This window comes from Acomys russatus, chromosome 22 (assembly GCF_903995435.1).
Source record: "Acomys russatus chromosome 22, mAcoRus1.1, whole genome shotgun sequence".
Lineage (NCBI taxonomy): Eukaryota > Metazoa > Chordata > Mammalia > Rodentia > Muridae > Acomys > Acomys russatus.
This window is the reverse complement of record NC_067158.1, coordinates 8885836-8909344: the sequence shown is the minus strand read 5'-3', so window position 1 is coordinate 8909344 and position 23509 is coordinate 8885836.

The window sequence follows — 23509 nt, the reverse complement described above, 5'->3', positions numbered from 1 at the left end:
ACGTTATCTCCTCTGCAGCCCTTAGTTACTGCAGCTGGGTTGCTTTATTTGTTTATGTTTGTTGGCTCTTGCTTCCCCATTTGGAAGGCGACCTTTTTTTTTTTTAAGGCGACCTTTTTTTTTTTTAAGGCGACCTTCTTAGAGCTTTAGCTTGGCCTTTCCCATGCCATATTCCTAGCCTGGCACATGGTGCACATCAGTAAAAGCTTTGGACTGGAACTAATTTCAAGCAGGGGAGAAGGAAAACAGCAGATAAAGATTTCTTTATTGTGCTGGGAATTGAACCCAGAACCTTGTGTACCTCAAAACTCCACCTCCTAGTTATAGCCCTGATGTCAGCGTTTTTAACCCCGTTAGACTAATGGTCAGTTGTTTTATTTCTGTGTTCAGGCACATGAGTCTGTGTAAAGGAATCGTGGGACAATGTGCTCTTCAAGCACATAAGGCAGGTTTTTAAAATAACCAGGTCAGATCAAGAAGACGTTGGTCATCGCTTTCTTTGCAGGAGTAAAACCTGTGCGCCTGTGTGTGCTTTGGTATGGCCCACCCACTGTTTGAAGGTTCCCTGATTGCTGAAACCTGTACCTTGATTTCTTTCATTTTGAGCAAGGCTGAGGAGGCAAGGCTGATGAGATGCAAACACAGGCACCATCAGTGATTGCCATAACAATCACTGGCAATTTCTAGGTAATTTCTTAATTTTTCAAATCTGGAAACCCAGCTCTCCTTGATATGTTATTTAACGTTTTGAATGACTAATGAGTACGCTGGGAAAGTCCCAAGTGGCCACAAAACTGCAGCAAGGGCTTCATCAGTCTGTTTGTGCATTTTGAAACACGATCTGCGATGGGTAAACCTGGACTGAGAAACTACTTATGAGAAACTGGCCCGTGGGCGTGGCCTTCAGGGCATTTTCTTGATTGGCTAATTGATGTGGGCGGGCCCAACCCACAGTGGATGGTGCAATGGCTAGTCAGGTGGGCGTGGCCTGTATAAAAGATAGCTGGGCAAACCCGGAGAAGGGAGCCACTAAGCAGTGTTCCTTTTCTGCGTCAGTTCCTGTCTGGCTTCTCTCAACCATGGACTGTAACCTGCACGGCACATAAACCCTTTCCTCCCCAAGTTACTTTGGCTCAGTGTTTTATGACGGCATTGGAGGCACTCTAGAACATGGTCCTGCTATGTAGCCCAGGCTGGCCTGAAACTCAAAATCTTCCTGCTTCTGCTTTTCAAGTACTGAGATTGCAACCGTGTGTCAAGGAGAGACTTTAAAATCCTGTCTCGGGCTAGAGAGATGGCTCAGTGGTTAAGAGCACTGGCTGCTCTTCCAGAGGTCCTGAGTTCAATTCCCAGCAACCACATGGTGGCTCACAGCCATCTGTAATGAGATCTGGTGCCCTCTTCTGGCCTGCAGGTGTACATGCAGACACAACACTGTATACATAATAAATAAATAAATATTTAAATTCCTGTCTGTCTTAGTCACTGCTTTATTGATACGAAGAGACACCATGACCAGGGCAACTCTTATAAAAGAAAACATTTCGTTGGGGGCTGGCTTACAGTTTGAGAGGCTTAGTCTGTTGTCATCGTGGTGAGGAACATGGTGACATGGTGTCACACATGGCACTAGAGAAGTGGCTAAGATCTTCAGGAAGAAAGGAGGAGGAGGAGGAGGAAGAAGAGAGAGAAGGAGGGAGGGAGAGCGGGAGGGGACAGGGCGTGCTGTGGGCTTTGGAGACCTCCAATCCTATCCCCACTGACACATCTCCTAACCCTTCCTTGACAACCCGGGAGACCCAAGCATGCAAATATTTGAACCTAGGGGGACAAGCTCATTCAAACCTCCACACTGTTATAAAAAGTTATAGTAACAGTAGCTGGTTTTTTTTTTTTTTTTTTTTTTTTTTTTAAATCAGACTAAATGAGGGCGGATATCCTCTGGTGTCATGATGTCTACTATTTCCATCAGCAGAACTTTAACCTTTTTCCCCTAAAGTCCTCTCTCTCTGAGGTGAACACCCCTGCCCACAGGTCTCACTGATTCAGAGGTCACTGAAGCTTATTAGGCCCATAGAGACTCATGGGAGAGATTCCAGTAAGAGAGCCCTAACAACGAAGAGGGGTCCTGCTTGCTGATAAGGACCAAATCGGAGTTTTTCTGAACATAGGGTGCACCCAGTGCAGTAGTTGTTGGTCAGCATTGGGATAATGGCATCGTGGGATAAATGATTAATGGGTGAATTTGTGATGAATATTATTAAGTCTAAGAAATCTTTTTAAAGTACAGGAAGTATTATTATGCAATATGAAAAATGGCCAGATTTGCTGGTCTAATCAGGTAATTTAAAAAATTCATTAAGCCCGGTGTGGCACATGCCTTTAATCCCAGCACTCGGGAGGCAGAGGCAGGCGGATCGCTGTGAGTTCGAGGCCAGCCTGGTCTACAAAGCGAGTCTGCACGTATGTCTGTGTGAGGGTGTCAGATCTTGGAATTAGATAGTTGTGAGCTGCCAGGTAGGTGCTGGGAATTGAACCCAGGTCCTCTGGGAAAGCAGTCAGTGCTCTTAACCACTGAGCCATCTCTCCAGCCCTGAAACAAGGTTTTCTAAGAAGCCTTTGACTAGTGCAATACATGCCACAGGTTCCACGTGTAACTATATAAGAACAAAGGGCTGTTCTGTAATAATTATGGTAATATTAACTTTTTCTGGCATTTCCTAGGTGCCTATATTGTCATAAACCATATTACTGTGACAAGGCTAAGAATGGATAAGAAAAACATCTAGAACACAAGCCAGAAGGTGGCCAGATAGGAGGTTGCTGCAGGAGGTCAGGTATGAGATGACAGAGGCTTGGACCAAGGTGGTGACAGTCCTACTGTCTCAGGCTCTCGAGGGTTTCCCTGCCAGTTGGAAGAATTAAAAGTAACAAAACATCCCAAGTACAGCAGGCAGAGGTAAGGGAGACAGAACTAGCCGGTGGAGAAACACTTGATTAGGGGTGAGAAAAATATCCACAGAGAGAAAGACCCTCTGCAGTGCAGATGGAAGACTCCAGAAGTGTGGCCTCTCCTGGAGGGCTGCAAGGGGGTGTGTCTTAAGGATCTTTGAGGGGTCTTCGTCCCTCAGCTTAGGGTTAGCTAATATGAACAAAGACAGGGAGGCTGGTAGGTCCCCACGTTTGTCATAAACACAGCCTCCTTTGGCTTTTAATCCACAGGAGGAAAAGCCCATTAGGCTTTAGTTTTAAGATGACACTTTTTTTTTTTCTTTCTTTTGGTCTCCGGTTGGGAGAGTGAAGAAAGCAGCCATGTTGAAAGTTAATCATCTCTCCATGGAAGTTAATTATCTATTCTTGGCCTTTTCTCTATGTGTCTGCCCACGAAAATTAAGTCTGTCAGCAAGGCAGAGCCAGATCCTGTGTTGACCAGGCAGCCTCCTGAGCCTCTACATAGTGTCCAGCAGAGAAGCCCTTCATTTGACTACCAGAGAGGCAGGACCAGAGATGGAAGCAGACTTTTAAAAGACTAAGATCCTAGAAGGTGGCTAGCAATGTGGTTAACGTTAGGAGCACCCAGTAATAATGGTCTCATCCTTTATTTATTGTAAAACCATAAAATGATAAAGGCAGTAAAGAAACCTGTCAAATGAATCTGGGACTTTGTTAACCCTATCCAAAAAAGCGCAAGCCACAAATTCGAAGCTTGACAGATCTTGGCAGCAACAATGTAACAACTGTCTGCGGCTGGAGCCCACCACAAACGCAGCCAGAGGGCAGCTGGGAAGGAACACTCTTAACGTCTCAAATCAACAAGGAGCTCTCGTCAGACAAGGCACGAGACAGAAATGCTGTCAGAGGTCTCAGAAGCAGAAACAACAAGTGCTTAAAGGTCAGGAAGTTCTGAGTCAGAAGTAACTGAAAACAGCCGCTAGAAGCACCGGAGATATCACCCAGTGTCCTCTTATTTGTGAAAATTGGGAAGCTGGACCTGTGAAAAACAAGAACGGTTGGGTTGGAAGGTACATCCCCACCTCCTATTCTAGACAGCTTTCTGGCTGCGCGAGTGTGGGTAAACCCGGGACTCAGACAGCCCCCTCTGCACAGGGCCATGAGGAGGCAGGCAGAAATGTGACTGTGCCGGGCAGTTAGAGGCAGTCAGGCAGAGACAGATAGGTACCTCGTGGACGTTTACAACAGTTAGAAGACGCGAGCTCGACAGACATAAAAGGACACAGAGGGGACCTGAAAACAGCACTGTACAGAGAGACAGAGACAGAGATGAAGAGGGGAGACAGGACCAGCTGTGGCAGTTCACATCTAGAATCTCAGCACTCAGAAGGCTGAGGCAGGGGGATCGCTCTAAATTTGAGGACAGCATACAGCATGGATTAAGCCAGCCTGGCATTAGATTAAGATATTAAATAAACAAACATATAAGAAATACAGTGGGGAGCTGGAGAGATGGCTCAGAGGTTAAGAGCACTGACTGCTCTTCCAGAGGTCCTGAGTTCAATTCCCAGCAATTGATGGCTGGCTCACAACCATCTATAATGTGATCTGATGCCCTCTTCTGGCCTGCAGGTGTACTTACAAATAGTGTTTATATACATAAACTAAATCTTAAAAGAAAGAAAGACAGTGGGAACCATTGAACAGTATAGAATTTTAATATCTATGTTCATAAAGCAACATTATGTGAGGCTGGGCATGGTGGTGCACGTCTTTAATCCCAGCACTCGGGAGGCAGAGGCAGGTGGATTTCTGTGAGTTTGAGTCCAGCCTGGTCTACAAAGCGAGTCTAGGACAGCCAAGGCTACATAGAGAAACCCTGTCTCGAAAAACCCTCAGGGCGCGATTGGGGCAATAGTTCAGTAGTAAAGCACTTAGTAGGCAAGCGTGAGCACTGCGGACCAGAGTTCCTTCCTCAGAACCTATGTTAAAAGCCGGGCAAGGTGACACACACTTAAAATGTCAACACTGGGGAGGTAGCGGCCGGTAATCTTGGGGACTCAGTAACCGCTAGCTTAGCCCATAGGCAAACCCCAGATCCCAAGTAAGAAACTCTGTCCCCAATTTAAGGAGAATGGCTCCTGAGGTTGTCCTCAGGCCTCCACATGTATATACATAGTATGCATGTGCACAGAGACATAAACACACACATACAAATTCAGGGAAACATTTGTACTTACGCATATTTAAACACAATAGAATACCGGCTGTGGCGTCAGCCCTTGATGTGCTGTTGTCAGTAAGGCTGACGATGACGGAGAATAAGACAAAATAAGACAGGAAAAGGCCCAGCAGGGAAGGTCACGTGCCATGATCCTTCGAGGGGAATCAGGTAAAGTCTTTGCACTCAGCGTCCAAAAGAGGTGGAGAAACAGAGCCCCGTCTTTCTCCATCTTATGGATGGGATATTGTTAGGATGTATGGAGGGATGGAAGTCACACCCACTTAAAGAGGTTTATTCGGGAATGCAGAGACAGTCTCTGCAGACACAGGAGGGAAGAGAGGAAGGTGGACAGAGAGAGGAAGTGTGGGAGAGAGGGAGAGAGAGAAGACAGAGAAATGGGAGGAGTTTCCTTTATAAGCTACCGAGCGCATGCACATACGCATGCGCAGAGAGTACACCCATGGCTTAGGGGCTTGAGTCCCGCCGGTGGGCGGTGACGTGTTTCCGGTGTGGTTTTGGTGTTGCCTGTTTTTCTCACCGTCATCAGGGCCTTTACGGGTAGCTGTATCGCTGCCTGATTACTAACAGATATGGCGGCTTTTTTTTTTTTAGGTACTCAATGTAAATAGCTCTAAGAGTGGAAACCACGACTCATCCAAGCCTAGTCCTTCTAAGTTGCAGGGACACTTGAGCAAAACACACGTCCACGGGACGCCAGAGAGTGGGATACAAGAACAAATGGACACTTGTAAATCAAAGATCACATCCGACCGTATTTATCAAACAGTGGGACCTGGGCGGGGAGGGGGAGAGACACTGCAGTTTCACGTCACCAAGCCCAGCTCGGTTATTTCTATCAAGCAAGGAGACAAGTTATCTACAATAATATTAACTACGGGAAAAAAAACAACAACACAGAAGACATGCAGGTATAAGTCTACAGCACCTGCAGAGGCCATCAGTTGGCAGTGCGTTGTTTGGTGTCGTCAGGCAACAGAGAACGCCTGGGAGAATATATGGTTTCAAGGTTGTCTTGGTTTCTTGTTTTTGTTTAAAAAAAAAAAAAAATATATATATATATATAATTTGTTTCAAGTTGCTCTCAGCCAAACAAGAAGCACAGAACTTCCTTTTTGAGGCTGCCCGGCCTGTCCTCCTGCACCAAAGGAGGACGTGAACAAAGCCAACCGTCTTGTTTCTCTTCAGAAGGCCCGGCTTGGCGTCAGTCAGTCCTCACAGCCCCGCGGTGAGAGCTGCCGGGCTGCCGGGTTGCAGGTCAGTCTTTCTCAGCAGACGCTCTCGGAAGTCACGTGCCCCTTGTTTTTCCGCAGCTGAGAGACGGGCAGCCTCCCTTCAAGGGCTCCACACAGGAAGCGGTGGTTTTAAATGGAAGTCCAGGAGGTGGGGTAGGAGATGGAGGGGCGGAGCCGTGATTCTTTGAAGTTCTATTACCGTTGGTGCCTGAGAGGCCTTTTGTACCTGAAATCCTGTTTAAAATCACTTTCAGTCAAGTAAGTGGTTCTATAAACCCAAGGTACTTAGATATTTGAGAATGTGTTTGGCTATAGTGAACTCACCCAAGGATTAAGCTAGAAGAATATCAAGGAATGCTTTAGAAGTACCCCAAATTTAATGTCATTAACAGAAAACTAATTCTAGATGTATGTAAACTTAAAAAAAACCTAGGTGCATACCTATAATCCCAGAACTCTAGGGGTGAGGCAGGGGAATGACGAGTTGGAGGCCAGCCCAAGCTACCCAGTGAGACTCAGTCTCAAACATACAGATAAAAATATACAAATTTGAAATACGTAACATCCTTAAAGCAGATGAAGACTATAATCAAAAACTACCACAGAACCGTAGTAGTTCGTTGGAGGGAAGGTGGAGGCAGTTACTTAGCAGTCTCCGTGTGGTTCCAGTGCCCCGCATTCTCAGAAGCAGCATTTCTGTTTAAGGAATCTTATCTGGAAGGAATAGGCCTTTATCATAGCTCCAAAGACAACCCCCGCTTTATCTCCATGTCAGGTTTATTTGTGTTTAGAGACTACATCGTGTAAATTGATGATAAAAGTAATAGTGATATTCACAGACGGTCTCGGGTTTTTTTTGTTTGTTTGTTTATTTGTTTGTTTTGTTTTTGAAGTGTATGACACAACACAGGACACAGGCATCTGCGGGGAAACCCAGAGTTCCTAGACATTCTCTCTGTCTCTCTGTGGTGTGTGTGTTCGTCAAGATGTCTTCCTCAATTGTTTCTTCACCTCCATTTTTGAGCTTGGGGCTCACTGGACCTGGGGATCATTGCTTTGGCTACACTGGCTGCTCACACAGCCACAGGTATGCACCACCACTCCGGGATTGGGGTTAGGGGTGCTGGGGATCAGAACTTGGGTCCTCATACTTGTAAAGTGAGCACTTTAGCCACCATCGACCCAGCCCCGATTGATGTCTTTTTTAAACCTTATAATTAAATTCTATAGTCCCTTGCAATTGGCTAAAGTGTTCAGCACTCAGTTTAAAGCAATTTCTGAGATTAGTATGAAAGCATTAGCCAGTGATATACAGCAAGTCGCACTTTTTATAATGATATGATGCCTGACTTTGAATTTTTAAAAATTTTTATAAAAATTGCAAGACAAAGACTAACAGAAAAGCAGTTTATCATAATTTAACTCCCTAGAGAAAAAGCATTTGTCACATATATGTGGCCCTCATTTTCTTAAGAATATTTTACTTTTGAATTTTCACCCCCAACAGACGTGTTTCTCCAAAGGTGAGCTTCTGAGAAACCAACTTCCTCTGTGTAAAGCAGACAGCAGTCTGCTCTGAAGCATGAAGTGGCTCACAACCTGCCTTGAGGAAATGTTGCTCTACAGCCCTGGTAGAAAGCCTGCAGCCAGAAACATGGTATACGTCACGAAAGCTAAGAGTTGGGCCTGCCTTAGGGAAGGGGTTAAATTTCTCTCACATACAGCAAGCTTCCTCCTCTCTATTCTATCCCAGAAGAACGTAGCTGTAGCTGTTCCTTGTAAATTAAGTCATCGTGGGTATATTACCCAAAACCTCTGCCACAGTGTCTTCATCTACTGAAGGAAGAGAAAACACCAGTAACTTCTTTGGTGGTTCCACGCAAACACCAGTGAGCCCCGGCAGCAGAGCTGAGAGCCTGCCCTGCAGGAGGTTTCCCCAGTGTCTGTGGCGTTACTTTGATGTGGGCTGTTGTGAGGGTGGTGAGAGGCCATTTGAACCTCCTGCCATGCTCAGGAACTTTTACTCCAATAATCAGTATAGCCTGGAGGGGTTGTGCTAAACACCTATCTGTCCTTCGACTCAGCAACACTTCCCGGTCGATCTTCAACCCTAGAGAAACGGTCATCTGTGCTGTTTGGTAGGTACAGGTGGCTCCCGAGCTTTTGAAATGTGGCCAGTGTAACTGAGGAACTAAAGTTTTGGTTTTAATTTTCTTTCATTCATAATCTGCACCAGTCCCCAGCTTTGTTCTTTTTCTAGTCTGGTCACCACATTTCCTTTAGGCACAGTAGATATAGGATCTATATGTGTCTCCTCATTCACTGCGTTTCAAACAGCATCTTTTTCTACATAGCATTATTTTCTTTCAGTTATGTGTTTGTGTGTCTGTCTGTGTTGGAATATGTTCACGTGAGTGTTCTTGCTGTGGAAGCCAGGAGAGGGCAGAGGAACCCTGGAGTCACGGGCCGTTGTGAGCCAACTGACATGGATGCTGAGAACCAAACCCTTATGCACTCTGAGCTGCTGCGCCATCTCTCCAGCACCGCAGCCTTCCTTTGGTGAGTAGAAAACTCATTGCTTTTCTTACTGTTCAACAAAGTCCATGACTTTAGGGAGGGAGGGCTTATTTTGGCTCTCAGTTGGAAGATGCAGTCCATCAGAGCAAAGAAGCCTCGAAGCGGCTAGTCACTCTGTTATCCGTAGTTGGTGAGCGGGGAGAGAGTCGCTGGTGCTCAGCTGGCTTTCTCCGTTTTAAATTCAGTCTTGGATCCAAACCCACGGAATGGTGCCACCGGTCTTCTTGCTTCAGTTAACCAGCACTACAAAGGCCCTCACGGAGATGCTCAGAAGTTTGTCTCCTAGGGGGATAAGCTGTAGACCCTGTCACGCTGACAATAGTAACTGTCACAAACGGTGAGAACAGTTCTGCCAGTAAGGAAACAGAGCAGACAGGTTTCCAGTGTCAGGATCCTCCACCCAGTCTGACTTTCCACTAAGAACCCAAATAACCCAATGTACTTTCCAGCTTGGCAGATTAGCTTACATGGCCGTTTGCAGATCTGCAGTAAAGAGAGGGCACTTCTGCCATCAAACGTCTTTCTGGTACACAGCCAGTAATTCATGTTCCATTTATGTCTCTGGGGGCATTTCTGTGTTGTCCTATGGACTCCTGATCAGAGCCCCATTCTGCACCCCATGCTGAGACCTGTGCCCACCATGTTTGGTCACATCTGGACTTTGTTGTTTTTAAATATCAGTATTATCAGTACTTCAGTATGCCCTGTATGCCCGGCTAGCAATCAATTAAGACACAGACACTTGTTATATTTTAAGATAGCCTTAGTTAACCTGGGGCAGGGCAGACATTAATCCTCTAACCTACTTCCATAGTGGGGTAGGTATCACATACCTGCCCCAATCCCATGCCATCTGCTCCTACTAACTTCTATCAAGCGATCCTCCCATCCATAATCTCACACACTTGCTAACGTTCTTCACCTGGACCGAATCTCGAATCTCCGTCCACACCTGCCTTGTGCTTCTTCTTCCTCCCAGACTTTGTGTGTGTTGTGGTGTGTGTGTGTGTGTGTGTGTGTGTGTGTGTGTGTGTGTGTGTGTGTGTGTGTCTGAGCTCCGGAAATTTAGCCACACCTCTCATCTGCCCTGCCCAGGTGGGATGGCTTTTTATTAATTAGCATCAAAATACATCAGACCATCCCCCAACAGGACTTGGCCAGACTTTCCTTGGGCAGCCAACTGATTAGAGGCAGCAGCTCTAGAGCCGTGTCTGGAAGATGCCCACACCCCACCAGGCTCCGGGCTCCCAGTGCCCTCCCTTCTGTAATAAATCCATCACTTCAAGTCTTGATGCTTGTATCAGAGGGGGGGAAAAAAACCCACAAAACTGAACTATTACAGCCAAAGCCAATCTTGCATTAGCTCTTCCCCTCTCTCAGGGAAAGGCTGCCACCTACTGTACCACATTAGCATTGGGCTTTTCAACAAGGTCACCGAACACCCACTTCCTCCATTCAAAATTAATGAGTGCGCAACCTCACTGCCTTCCGTTCTGTGGGCCAGGAGTGGAAGCAGCCACACAAACTAGGAGGCACTGAGTGGAGTTAAGAAAAGTCACCTATGAATGGTACCCACGGGAAGCTGGCATCTCCAGAGCACTGAACCAAGGGCACTCGTTCTCCATGTGTCAGCAGCAGTAGCTCACACACACTAGCTCAGAATAATCCTTGGCAAACACTGACTGGCTTTCTACGTCCTTAGCCTTTCTAGTTTTTTGTATCCTTATTCTCCACAGCCCTAGCAAGGTTTCGGCGGGTGAGAAGACTAAAAGAGAGTAAAGGTTGACAGCTTGGGGACAGCATCTCTAAGCCAGGTCCTGACTTCCTACGGGAACGTGAACACCACAACTACACAATGTTTGTGACAGACCACTGAGGTCTCATCTGTTCCAAGGGTCTCTTCATCTTTCCCTAAATCACTCACTCTGCTGGCTTGTCCATCTTCCTCTTCTCTTTCCTCTCGTCTCTTCTCATTGGCTACCCATTAGCTAGTTTCATGCGTCCTTATTCTCCACCGGCCTAAGAGGGTTTTGATGGGTGTTTTCCTTTTGATCTGACAGCTGCAGGGTACACACAATGGATTGGCTTCTCCCCTGTTCCTCCACCTACAGTTGGATACCGCTCTGACCTAGCCATTTCCAGAGTAGAAACTCCTCCACAGTTTCCTACAGACGCTGCAAGATGCTATGTGGGCATTTGAAAAAAGTATTTGTTGTCCCAAACTCAGAAACCAGGCAGTAAGGCATTAACAAAAACAAAAAACAAAACAAAACAACAGTTTGGAGGGTAGAGGAAGGTCTCCCTCATACAAAGGTCAGAATGGGGCACTGACATGCCATCCACCATCATCATCTCCAGAACCCCTACTTCCCTTCTCCACTTTCCACCCCATCCTGGGTCAGCTCATTCCCGCAGTCCTCCCCTGCCATCTGCCTCTCCCCTCCCCCTCCTCCCTTCCCCCCTCACTGCCCCTACCACCACCACACAACAAATGTAAAGAACAGGTGCATCTCACCATGGCCTTGTCCCATGGCAGCCTCCACTCTCTCAACTTACCGACAGTGATATCAGTGACGGGTGGATTCAAATATGAGTGAACTGGTGTTTACAGCTAAATACCAAACTTCTGAAAAAATTTACAATTAAAAAAAAAAAAAGGAGCAAATATAGCTTTAAAAAAAAGCCTAAGAGTAGGAGAAATAATCTTCCAAACAAATGATCAGATCCAAAAACATACATACAAGTAGCATTATAGACTGAACAGGCTATATTTATGGATATATATATATATAGCCAGGTATGGTGGCGTACACTTTTAATCCCAGCACTCGGGAGATAGAGGCAGGCAGATCTCTGTGAGTTCAATGATAGCCTGGTCTATGTTTTGAGTTCCAGGACAGCCAGGGCTACATAGGAAGACGCTGTCTCAACAACAAAACTTCAAACAAAAACAACAAAAAGCGAGTGAGTGTGTGTGTGTGTGTGTGTGTGTGTGTGTGTGTGCATTCAATAACAAGTAATGAAAAAGAGGCCATGAATTTGAAAGAGAGCAAAGAGGGGTATACAGGAGGGTTTCTTTTTGTTGTTGTTGGTGGTGGTGGTGGTTGGTTGGTTGTTTTTAAGATTTAAATTTTTACTTGCGCATATAAATTACATGTAATGGCGGGTTTGTATGGGAGGGTTTGGAGGGAGGAGTAGGAAGGGAAAATGATGTAACTAAATTGTTAAATCCTCAAAAACAAAAGAAAAATACTTTTTAGAAAATGTCCTGCTGCCTGGTTTTAATCTTTCTGAGTTTGGGGCAACAACATGGCTGATCCTTTTATTATGTGTAACATTTGGCAGCTTCTGTGGAAAACTGTGTTAGTTTCTTCTCTACAAAAAGCTTTAGATTTCTGCCCACCACCCTTCACTTGCAGGTGCAGAGACAGGAAGTAAAGCAAGTCATAGGAACAGCAAGGACAAGAAGGGCTAGGTGCGGTGTAAGGGACAGCTTTTGGGAGATGCATCAACAGCAGGGAAGGAAGATGAACCCTCAGAGGATCTGGCCCTCCAGTACAGCGTGTGTGTGTGTGTGTGTGTGTGTGTGTGTGTGTGTGTGTGTGTGTGTGTTGGTGCTGTATTTCTGTTCCTACATCGTGTATATGAGTGTGTGTGTGTGTTGTATTTCTGTTCCTACATCGTGTATATGTGTGGGTGTGGGTTGCAGTTGTTTGTTTTTGACACAGAATCTAGTTGTGGAGTTCAGACTGACCTTGAAGTCTAAATTCCCCTGCCTCTGCCCTCCCCGCCCTCCTAATGTGAGGCCTGCAGACATGCACCACCATGTCCAGCTATCAACATTTTATTTGTCAAAATGTTATGTAACCATACTGAATATTTAGGATTCCATCTTCTATTTCACTTTCTGCCTCTGTGACTTTCTACTGCATTTGTTTTACACACAATGTCATAATCTACCCAGCATATTTAATGTCCTGAACTATGTTTTTATTATGTCAAAACTTACCCTGCTGTTAAAGATGTAGTTTCCTAGCTGTTCATTTTAGTTACTAATTAATAGACATCTTTGTAGCAAGGACCTTTTCCCTGCAGTAACTTATTATCGGTTCGAGTGAGGAGCCCATAGTGACTCCCAACAAATATTTATTTTATAAAGCAACTAAGTTATTTGTAATCCATTATCAAGCATGGCAGTATAAGCTAAACATTAAAACAATTCTGCTACCAGCAAGCAGAGGATCTCTTGGTCCAGATTACTAAATGGCTTTCTAAGAGAATTTTACTTATCTTTACTTTATCTTAATGTCAAACAATAGCACATCCTTCAGGAGGCAGAGGCAAACAGATCACTGTGAGTTCAAGGCCAGCCTGGTCTACAAAGCGAGTCCAGGACAGCCAAGGCTACACAGAGAAACCCTGTCTCAAAACACTAAAAAAAATATATATATATATAAGATATCTTTTCCAGTGATATATTTTTAAGTCTTGCAAATTAGCAAGAGCTCAGAATATGACAAGGTTGTTGAGATGGAAGGTCATGGAAAGTCTAGGTCACTATGGAAAATGTAGGGGAAGAAAAGAAATGTGGATCATGTTTTTAGTTGTTTTTAAAGTAATATTTCTTTTCTCTAAGTCTTCTTTCTGACTTGAAGGCAGAATATGTAAGGAGATCAGTTAACCACCCAAGTTTTGACTCTTCAGTTCTAGGCTGAAATGCCGCATAGTTCCTTCCAAGGTAAAGACGGGGTAGAGAGAAGAAACTAGAGGTCACAGGAGGCAGCTAATCTGATGTCCCCAGAACAGTTGTCCTAACTTCACTCGGAGTCCCCTGGAGAATCTGGGACTTTTTTCCCAGACTGGCAAAACCAAAATCTACATTTTTATCAAGTGTTCCATGGAATTTTTAGGAACGCTGAGTTGGAAAAGCAATGCCGCAGAGAGTGAAATTGCTATTGCCAGGAATGAAGCCCAATGCAAAAAAGTTTAATATGAATGTAAAGATGGCTCAGCTGATAAAAGCGCCTGCCACGTACCTGATGACCTGAGTTTCAGTCTCAGAGCCCCAAAGCAGGAAAAGCATCAACTCCCAGGAGTTGCCTTCTGACCTCCTCACATGGACCATGGCACACACACACCAACAATCACCATCCCCAACAACAGTACTAAATGCTATAAAGATAGCAAACAGCCTGCTATGACTTTATCTTGTTCTATTAAAAACATTCTCAATAGTATAACCTAGATTTCAGAAAAGTCAAATGCATTTTGGAATGTTTTAAATATAAGCTTAGTGTCTCATAGCGCGACTCAGAGCCACCACTGCTTTCAAGCAGACCCTTATTTAACCATCCTAGCAGCTTGGGGATACAGTCCGTAGAGTGCTTACCCAGCATGCGCAAACTTCAGGCCTCATCCCGGCTGCAATGACACCAGGTGTAGTGGCCGTACCTGTAATCCCAACCCTTAGGAGATGGAAGCAGGGGATCAGAGTTCAAGGCCATCCTCAGTTACAAAGTCAGTTTGAGACCAACCCAGAGACTCAAGACTCTCTGGCTTTAAAATGAAAACTACCCTGGGCGTGGTGGTGCACGCCTTTAATCCCAGCACTCAGGAGGCAGAGGCAGGAGGATCGCTGTGAGTTCAAGGCCAGCCTGGTCTACAAAGCGAGTCCAGGACAATCAAGGCTACACAGAGAGACCCTATCTCAAAAAACCAAAACCAAACAAACAAACAAAACAAAAAATAAAATGAAAATTACAATTTATACAGTCTCTAGAAATGGTTTTCAACACCACTAAAATTCTTCCTGTCACCAACTGAAGTGGCTTCTACGAAGTGGGTTTCCCTGACAGGAAGGAACTTGCTGTATTCTACTTGATTCAGAATCATATACATTTAAATGACTGGTTAAAAAGGCAAGGTTTGGACCTTGCCTGGGTTTTCTGAGTCAGAATGTCTGCAGGTGATAGAAAACCCTACACCCGACTCTAATGCACCAACAGCTTTGAGAACCACTGTCATCTCAGTTTTGGCAAAAACCAAAATGTCTGAAGAGTATAGCACTGTACAATCAACTCAGCCACCTGGAAAACCTAAGTTGCATGCAAAACCCTGATACTTCACTTCTAGGTTTCCAGTGAGTTTAACTTGCTGGGACTGGAGCATGTAGCCTGGAGCGAAGGGCCACTCGCCCGTACTTTGATTCTCACTCCTCATTGTGCCTGTCATCATAAAGAGTCCAAAGTGGGCTGGGTGTGGTGGCGCACGCCTTTAATCCCAGCACTCGGGAGGCAGAGGCAGGTGGATCGCTGCGAGTTCGAGGCCAGCCTGGTCTACAAAGTGAGTACAGGACAGCCAGGGCTACACAGAGAGACCCTGTCTCGAAAAACAAAACAAAACAAACAGACAGACAAAAAAAAGAGTCCAAAGTGGTACCAAAAACTCAGCAGGTCGAAACGTGGAAGAAGAAAGATTAAGAGGAATTCTGGGGAAGGGCGGCTGTATTAGTTAATTCTCTCACTGCTATGAAAAAAAGATGTCTCATAAAAGTATATTACAGAAGGATTGTCTTACTTTGGCTCGAAGTTGGCAAGGAAGGCATGGTGGTTCATAGGAAGTGAGGCAGCTGATCACACTGTGTCACAGGAAGTGAGGCAACCGATTACAGGGTGTTACAGAAAGTGAGGCACCAATCACAGTGTCACAGGAAGCAAAGAGAGAAAAATGTTGGTGCTCATCCAGCTTCCTTTCCTCCTTTCATTCTACCTGAGATTCTAGTCTGTGGATGGTACTGCTGGCATTCAGTGTGGGGTTTCCCTCCTCAACTAAAATTCTCCATAAACACTTTCAACAGTCCTGCCTAGAGGTGTATCTCCTAGGTGACTCCAGTGAAAGCAGACTGGCCAGGTTAACCACCAAGGTAGCTGTGCTACAGTGAAAACACAATGGCTATCAAGATTGCTTGCTACCATCAGAGGTCATGTATCACAAAAGAGCCACCAAATAACCAAACGGCAAGTGACTGGACCAGTTGACATCAGTTGGCCTCTTTTATTTGCTTCTAGGGTTAAGAGACATAAACAGGAGGCAGGCGGTGGTGGCTCACGCCTTTAATCCCAGCACTCGGGAGGCAGAGGCAGGCAGGATCGCTGCGAGTTCGAGGCCAGCCTGGTCTACAAAGTGAGTCCAGGACCACCAAGGCTACACAGAGAAACCCTATCTCGAAAAACTAAAAAAAAAAAAAAGAGAGAGAGAGAGAGGCATAAACAGCATGCCAGGATGACAGGACAGAGGCTCTGTAATAATCCAAATATGTGAGCTTTCCATTTTCTCCGCTGAAACGGCTGCACAGCCCACCCAACTTCCACCTGGGTAGTATTGCCTCTGCCCTTCTCGTCTGTGGGTGCTGATCTCAAGCAGCCCTCCTAATACATATGCAACAGGATACTCTGCTTCCCAGAGTCTCCTCAGCAGCGAACACAACTTGCGTTGCTGACAATACCAAAGGTGGTGATGTGGTGCAGTTCTAACTCCTCAGGCACCGCTTGGGGGACTATTGAGAAAACTGAAGAAATCTAGTAGAACCAAATAGAGTCATACCCAGCAAGCCCCCAGTGCAATTCCTAGATATAATTACCGTAGAAAATTATCAAATATCCATCAATTAAAACCTTTAAAATATTTTCTTCTAACAATACATACCTGTCTTAGTTTGGGTTCTATTACTGTGAAGAGACTCCATGACCATGGCAACTCTTATAAAAGAAAAGATTTCATTGGGGCTGGCTTAACAACTTCGGAGGTTCAGTCCATTCTCATCATGGCGGGAAGCATGGCGGCACGCAGGCAGACATGGTGCTGGAGAAGGAGCTGAGAGGGCCACATCTTTATCCACAGGATATGTACAGGAGACTGTGTGCCACACCGGGTGTACTTTGAGCATATAAGAGACCTCAAAGCCCGCCTCCACAGTAACACACGTTTTCCAATGAGGGCATATCTCCTAATGGTGCCACTCCCTGTGAGTCAAGTATTCAAACATATATTCAAATTACCACAATACCCTATGTATAGTATGTAAATGCTCTATACACATCCAATAGTCTATATGAATAACTACTGCTGCCCATGAACGTATGGACGAATCTCCTATTCAGTGATGGACATTGAATATAGGGCCTCACACACACTAGGCAAGTGCATAACCACTAAATTTATGGTCCCAGCGCTGAATAACCTTTAAAAATTATTTTATGAGTGTGGCTGTCTTGTCTGAATGTATGTTTGTGTGCCACACACATGCCTGGCTCCCTGAGGAGACCAGAAGAGGGTATCTTATCTCCTGGAACCAGAGTTACAAACAGTGTGAGCCGCCATGTGGGTGCTAGGAACTCAACTAGGTCTCTGGAAGAGCAGCCAGTGCTCTTAACCACTGCGCCATCTCTCCAGCCCTGTGGACAATTCATTAAAAGCACATATTGGGTAAGTTGAGCCAGAAGCCCAGCAATATGTTACTTACATATTTAGATTTTGTAAACTAATTCTATGTATATAAAGTTTAAAACTCTGCAAAGATAATTGGAACTGGTAGGAGTTTAAAACCGTGGTGTAGACCAGCAGTTCTCGAACTGAGGTGAGAGCCCTTTTGGGGGTCAAATGAATTTTCACAGGGGTCCCCTAACAATAGCCTGCATATCATATATTTGCATTACAGTTCATAACTATAACAAAATTACAGTTTTGAGGTAGCAACAAAACAATTTTTTGGTTAGGGGGTCACCACAACACAAGGAACTGTATTAAAGGGTCAAAGCATTAGGAAGGCTGAGAACCACTGCCTTAGCTACTGCTTGGGTAATTCTAGGCATTGCTTTCAGAAAGTAGTGCATCCCTGGCAGGCGCATTGTCACTGACCGCACCATCAACCCAAAGTGTGTGTCTGTCTTTCTGTTTCTTTGTTTTATCTTGTTTTTTCTTTTTGAGACAGGGTCTCTCTGTGTTAGCCTTGGCTGTCCTGGACTTGCTTTGTAGACCAAGCTGGCCTTGAACTCACAGCGATCCGCCTGCCTCTGCCTCTGCCTCCCGAGTGCTGGGATTAAAGGCATGCGCCACCACGCCGGCTTGTTTTTCCAAGACAGGGTCTCTCTGTGTAGCCTTAGCTGTCCTAGAACTCACTCTGTAGACCAGCCTGGCCTTGAACTCCAGCCTGCCTCTGTTTCCCAAGTGCTGGGATTAAAGGAGTGCTCCACCACCGCCTGGCACAAAGTGTCTTGATATGTGGTAGCTAGAGTGTTTTCATGTTGTAAATCAAAGTTTAACAAACATGGGTTTATGACATTTTCATGTATGTCTGTAGCTATGCTTTGCTTATATTCACCCCCTGTTCCCCTTCCCTGCCCCCTTCTCCTGCTGGTCCTCTCCCTCCTGGCCTTCTCCCTCTTCCTGGTCCTCTCCCCCCTCCTGGTCCTCTCCCTCCTCCTGGTCCTCTCCCTCCTCCTGGTCCTCTCCCTCCTCCTGGTCCTCTCCCTCCTCCTGGTCCTCTCCCTCCTCCTGGTCCTCTCCCTCCTGCTGGTCCTCTCCCTCCTGCTGGTCCTCTCCGTCCTCCTGGTCCTCTCCGTCCTCCTGGTCCTCTTCCTCCTCCTGGTCCTCTCCCTCCTGCTGATCCTCTCTGTCCTCCTGGTCCTCTCCCTCCTCCTGGTCCTCTCCCTCCTGCTGGTCCTCTCCCTCCTGCTGGTCCTCTCCCTCCTCCTGGTCCTCTTCCTCCTGCTGGTCCTCTCCCTCCTGCTGGTCCTCTCCCTCCTCCTGGTCCTCTCCCTCCTCCTGGTCCTCTCCCTCCTCCTGGTCCTCTCCCTCCTCCTGGTCCTCTCCCTCCTCCTGGTCCTCTCCCTCCTGCTGGTCCTCTCCCTCCTCCTGGTCCTCTCCCTCCTCCTGGTCCTCTCGCTCCTGCTGGTCCTCTCCCTCCTGCTGGTCCTCTCCCTCCTCGTGGTCCTCTCCCTCCTCCTGGTCCTCTCCCTCCTGCCACAGAGTTGTCCTTCTGCTTCTGCTTTCATGTTCTCCATATGCACACGAATCACAGTATGTAAATATTCCATATGCTGACATGTAAAAAACACCCAGTAGTCTGGATGGATACACTATTGCTGTACATAAAAGTATGGATGAGGCTTCCTCACACACGTGGTAAATATCAGTTCCACCTGTAATAAAGAACATACAATATCTCTTCCCATCCTATTATTCTTCCTGTTTTCACATCACATATATAACATTACACACACAAACACACACATATATACATGTAGTCTAAGTTCCATAACAAAAGAAAATGTAATAATTGTCAGAGTCTGGTTAATTTGGGTTACTATAATAATCTCCAGTTCCGTCCATTTTTTGCAAATGACATAATTTAATCTTTGTGTGAACAGAACTCCATTGTGTATGTGTGCCCCATTTTCTTTATCCATTTACCTGCTCACAAGCATTTCTGGGGTGTGGGGATCTGTATCGCGGCTATTGTGGACAGGGCAGGAGATGTTAGTATCTGTAGTATGCTGACTTAGATTCTGTCAGGTAGATACCCAGGAATAGTAAAACTAGATCATATGGTAATTCCATTTTTAGATTTTTAAGGAGGTTACAAATTGATTTCCATAGTGACTGCATTCACTTACATTCTCACCAAGAGTAGATAAGGGGGTTTTGTTTGTTTGTTTCTTTGTTTTTATCTCTGCATCGTCACCAGCATTTGGTTTCACTTTTCCTGTGTGTGGTGTGCCAGTGCGCATACAAATGCACATCTGTGTGCGTGAGGTTGACACCCAGAGCCTACCTCCGTCACTCTCTACCCTACTCTTTGAGGCAAGCTCTGTCAATTGAACCCAAGCTAGCTAGTTAGCTTGCTCTGGTGATTCCTGTCTCTGTCCTCTGAGCTCTGGAGTTGCAGGTGGGCCACCAAGGCCACTGAGCATTGTGTGGGCCCCTGGGATCTAAATCCAGCCCTCGCGTTTGCACAGCAAGTGCTTTTTATCCACGGAGTCACTGCCCCAATTCCTCACTTGTACTTTTTAATATTCTTAACTTATTGTTGTTGTTGATGACGAGTGTGTGTGTGTGTGTGTGTGTGTGTGTGTGTGTGTAGGCACATGTGCTACGGTATGTGCTGAGGTCAGAAGACAACTTGCAGAGTCAGCTCTCTCCTTCCATCTTTACCCAGGCTGCAGGCATTGCACTCAGGTTATCAGGATTACACCGTAGCATAGCAAGAACTTCCACCCACTGAGCCGTCTCACCTCCTTCTTCCACTTGTTTCCTTTCTTTCTTTTCTTTCTCTTTATAGACAGGGTTTCATTACATCACCTGGGCTGGCCTAGACTTCGATGTAGGTAGTCTAGGCTGCCCTTGAACTCACAAAGATCCACTTGCCTCTCTGCCTCTCAACTGCTGGATTTAAAGGTGTGTGCCACCATGCCCAGTTTCTACTTGTTTTCTTTCTTTCTTTTTTTTTTTAAGATTTATTTATTTATTATTATGTATACAGTGCTCTGCCTGCATGTACACATGCAGCCAGAAGAGGGCATCAGATCACATTATAGATGGTTATGAACCACAATGTGGTTACTGGGAATTGAACTCAGGACCTTTGGAAGAGCAGCCAGTGCTCTTAACCTCTGAGCCATCTCTCCAGCCCTCTACTTATTTTCTTTTTTTTTCCCTTTTTTTATTATTAATTTATTCAAATTACATCTCAGTTGTTAGCCCATCCCTTGTATCCTCCCATTCCTCCCTCCCTCCCGCTTCCCCCCCTATTCCCCTCCCCTATGTCTGTGACTGAGGGGGACCTCCTCCCCCTGTATATGCTCATAGGGTATTATCCTTCCTCTGAGTGCCACCAGGCGTCCCCATCCAAGGGACATGGTCAAATATGGGGCACCAGAGTTTGTGTGAAAGTCAGATCTCCTTCTCCATTTAACGGTGGAGAATGTCCTGTCCATCGGCTAGTCTGGGTAGGGGTTCGAAGTTTACTGCCTATATTTTCCTTGGCTGGTGCCATAGTTTGAGGAGGACCCCAGGGCCCAGACACGCCTGTAGTTTTCCAGGACCCTCTGGATCCTTCTATTTCCTCATTCTCCCAGGCTTCTCACACCTAAAGTCTCAATAGGATGTCCTCCCCTCTGACCCACTTTCCTGGTAGGTAAAGTTTTTATTTTCTTAATGATAGCCATTTTGCCTGGAATGAGATGCATTCTCAATGTCATTTGAATTTGAATTTGCCTAAGATTGTTGAACATTTTCCAAGAATGTATTCATTATTTGTATTTCTTTTGCAATACCATTTGTTTAAAAAAAAAAGTTTTTAAGAATAATCTGTTCAGTTCATTTGTCCATTTATTGGTCAGATAGTTTTCTTACATTCAAATTTTTGAGTTCTCAAGGACTTAAAAATTTTAATGTATTTATCAATAAGAAGTCTTTCTTATCTGTTAGAAAAACATACTAAAATATTAATAAGCAAAGTGGCATGACACATGAGATTTTCTTTTGAAAGCTTTAGAAAAAACTGGGTATGGAAGAAATAAAAGAGAAGACAGACAATCATTTTGAAGCATATGTGATAGATGCACGGCAGCTTATGTTGTCTTTGATATCTGAGACATTTTATAATAAGAAGTTTTAAAACTTTGAGTTAGGATGGAGGACACAAATACTCCAGTCACAAGTGAATCCACAAGGATGGTTTAGAAGCCACCCAGACCACCTTCTTCTGCCTGCCTGGATGGTTTAGAATCCACCCAGACCGCCTTCTCCTTGCCATCCCTTGAGAAGCTGGCGCTCCTGGACCCACCCACAGAACTAACTCTGCTTAATGAGCAATGTGCTCACGAGAAAGTAGTTGAAAAGCCCACGAATGCCTGGCTTCCATCTCCTTTCTCAAAACACTTTCATTCACTTGGCCCAGTGTGGCCAGTAGCACACTGAGAAGCATAATTCTGCCTACATGCAATACAAATCAAAATACAGCTCCCTGGGCATAGTGGCCCAAACCACCCAGAAGGCTAAGGAAAGTGGTCCAGTCTGGTCTATTCAATTAGTTCCAGGCCAGCTTGACCTACATAAAAACAAACAAGCAAGTAAGAAAAAACTATGAGGGGGCTGGAGAGATGGCTCAGTGGTTAAAAGTACTGGGCTGCTCTTCCAGAAGACCAGAGTTCACTTCCCAGCACCTACATGGCAGCTCACCGTTGTCTGTAACTCCGGTTCCAAAGGATTTGGCACCCTTGCGTGGACATACAAGCAGGCAGAACATCAGTGCACATAAAAATAAGTAAATCTTTTTTAAAAAGAAAAGAAAAAAAAGTGAGCTGGTAGTGTTGGCTTTCAATCCCAGCACTCAGGAAGCAGAGGCAGGTGGATCGCTGTGAGTTCGAGGCCAACCTGGTCTATAAAGCAAGTCCAGGGCAGCCAAGGCTAACACAGAGAAACCCTGTCTCGAAAACAAAACAAAAAACAAACAAACAAACCAAAAACAAACAGGAGGCGCAGCAAGATCACCCTCAGATCTATCAGCTACTTTAGTTGCAGTTTTAGAACACACTTGTTCTCCTCCACTACTGGGGAAAATATGTTCATAAAAAGTCATTTGGGGGAGAGGTAATTTGAAACCATCAAATTTCTGAAAACAGAAAACACTTGAGTAGAAATAGAAAAGAAGCAACAGTGTGATAGTCTAATGAGGATCAAATTTAATTAGATGGCTATCCCCATCGCTATAACGAGTGGTCCACTAATGCCCTAAGCCACTTCCTTGCTTCCAAGAGAGGCAGCCCGAGGCCCCATCAAGATAAGCCAATTCTGATGGGACATCCAAAGGAGATAACCACACTGAGTGAGTGGCACATTTTAGATCCCAAACACATCAAGCAAGGGCACCGCTGCCCACTTTACTGATCCTCGGGCCTTGAAGGCCTTGCCTTCTTTTCTCATTTGTTTTTGGAGGCTCTTAACTACGGCCCCGAGAGCAGCCTTCTGGGAAGCAGTGAGGCAGCCTTAGGCCAAGGGAGTACCTCAGCACTGCTGTGTCATTTCACTTGCACAGCTTTTGGGGATGTTATGGTTCTTAATAATGATGCTGTAAGGAAGGGGTTTTTATAACTCTCAAAGGCCAAAAGAGATGAATTGAGCTCCTGTGTGTTCTCATGTCAGAAGAGGTTTTTTTGGTTTTTTGTTTTTGTTTTTTTAAAGCTGTCTGTATCTGCATCTCTACTGTTAGGACATACGTGGGTAAATTGGAGAAAAATAGTCACAGGAGCCAGTGGGTGGGTGGGGCTCCCAAAGCCTGCTTGGTGGCTACAGTGAGCAGAGAAAAGCTGCCTGATCCTGTGGAGACTCAGCATGTATCCTCCTGGTGTGTTTTTTCCCTTTTTTGTATACTGGCAATCACGAAGCCAGGGGTGGGGTAGGGTGGGGTGGGGGTGGAGGTGGTGGCACACGCCTTTAATCCCAA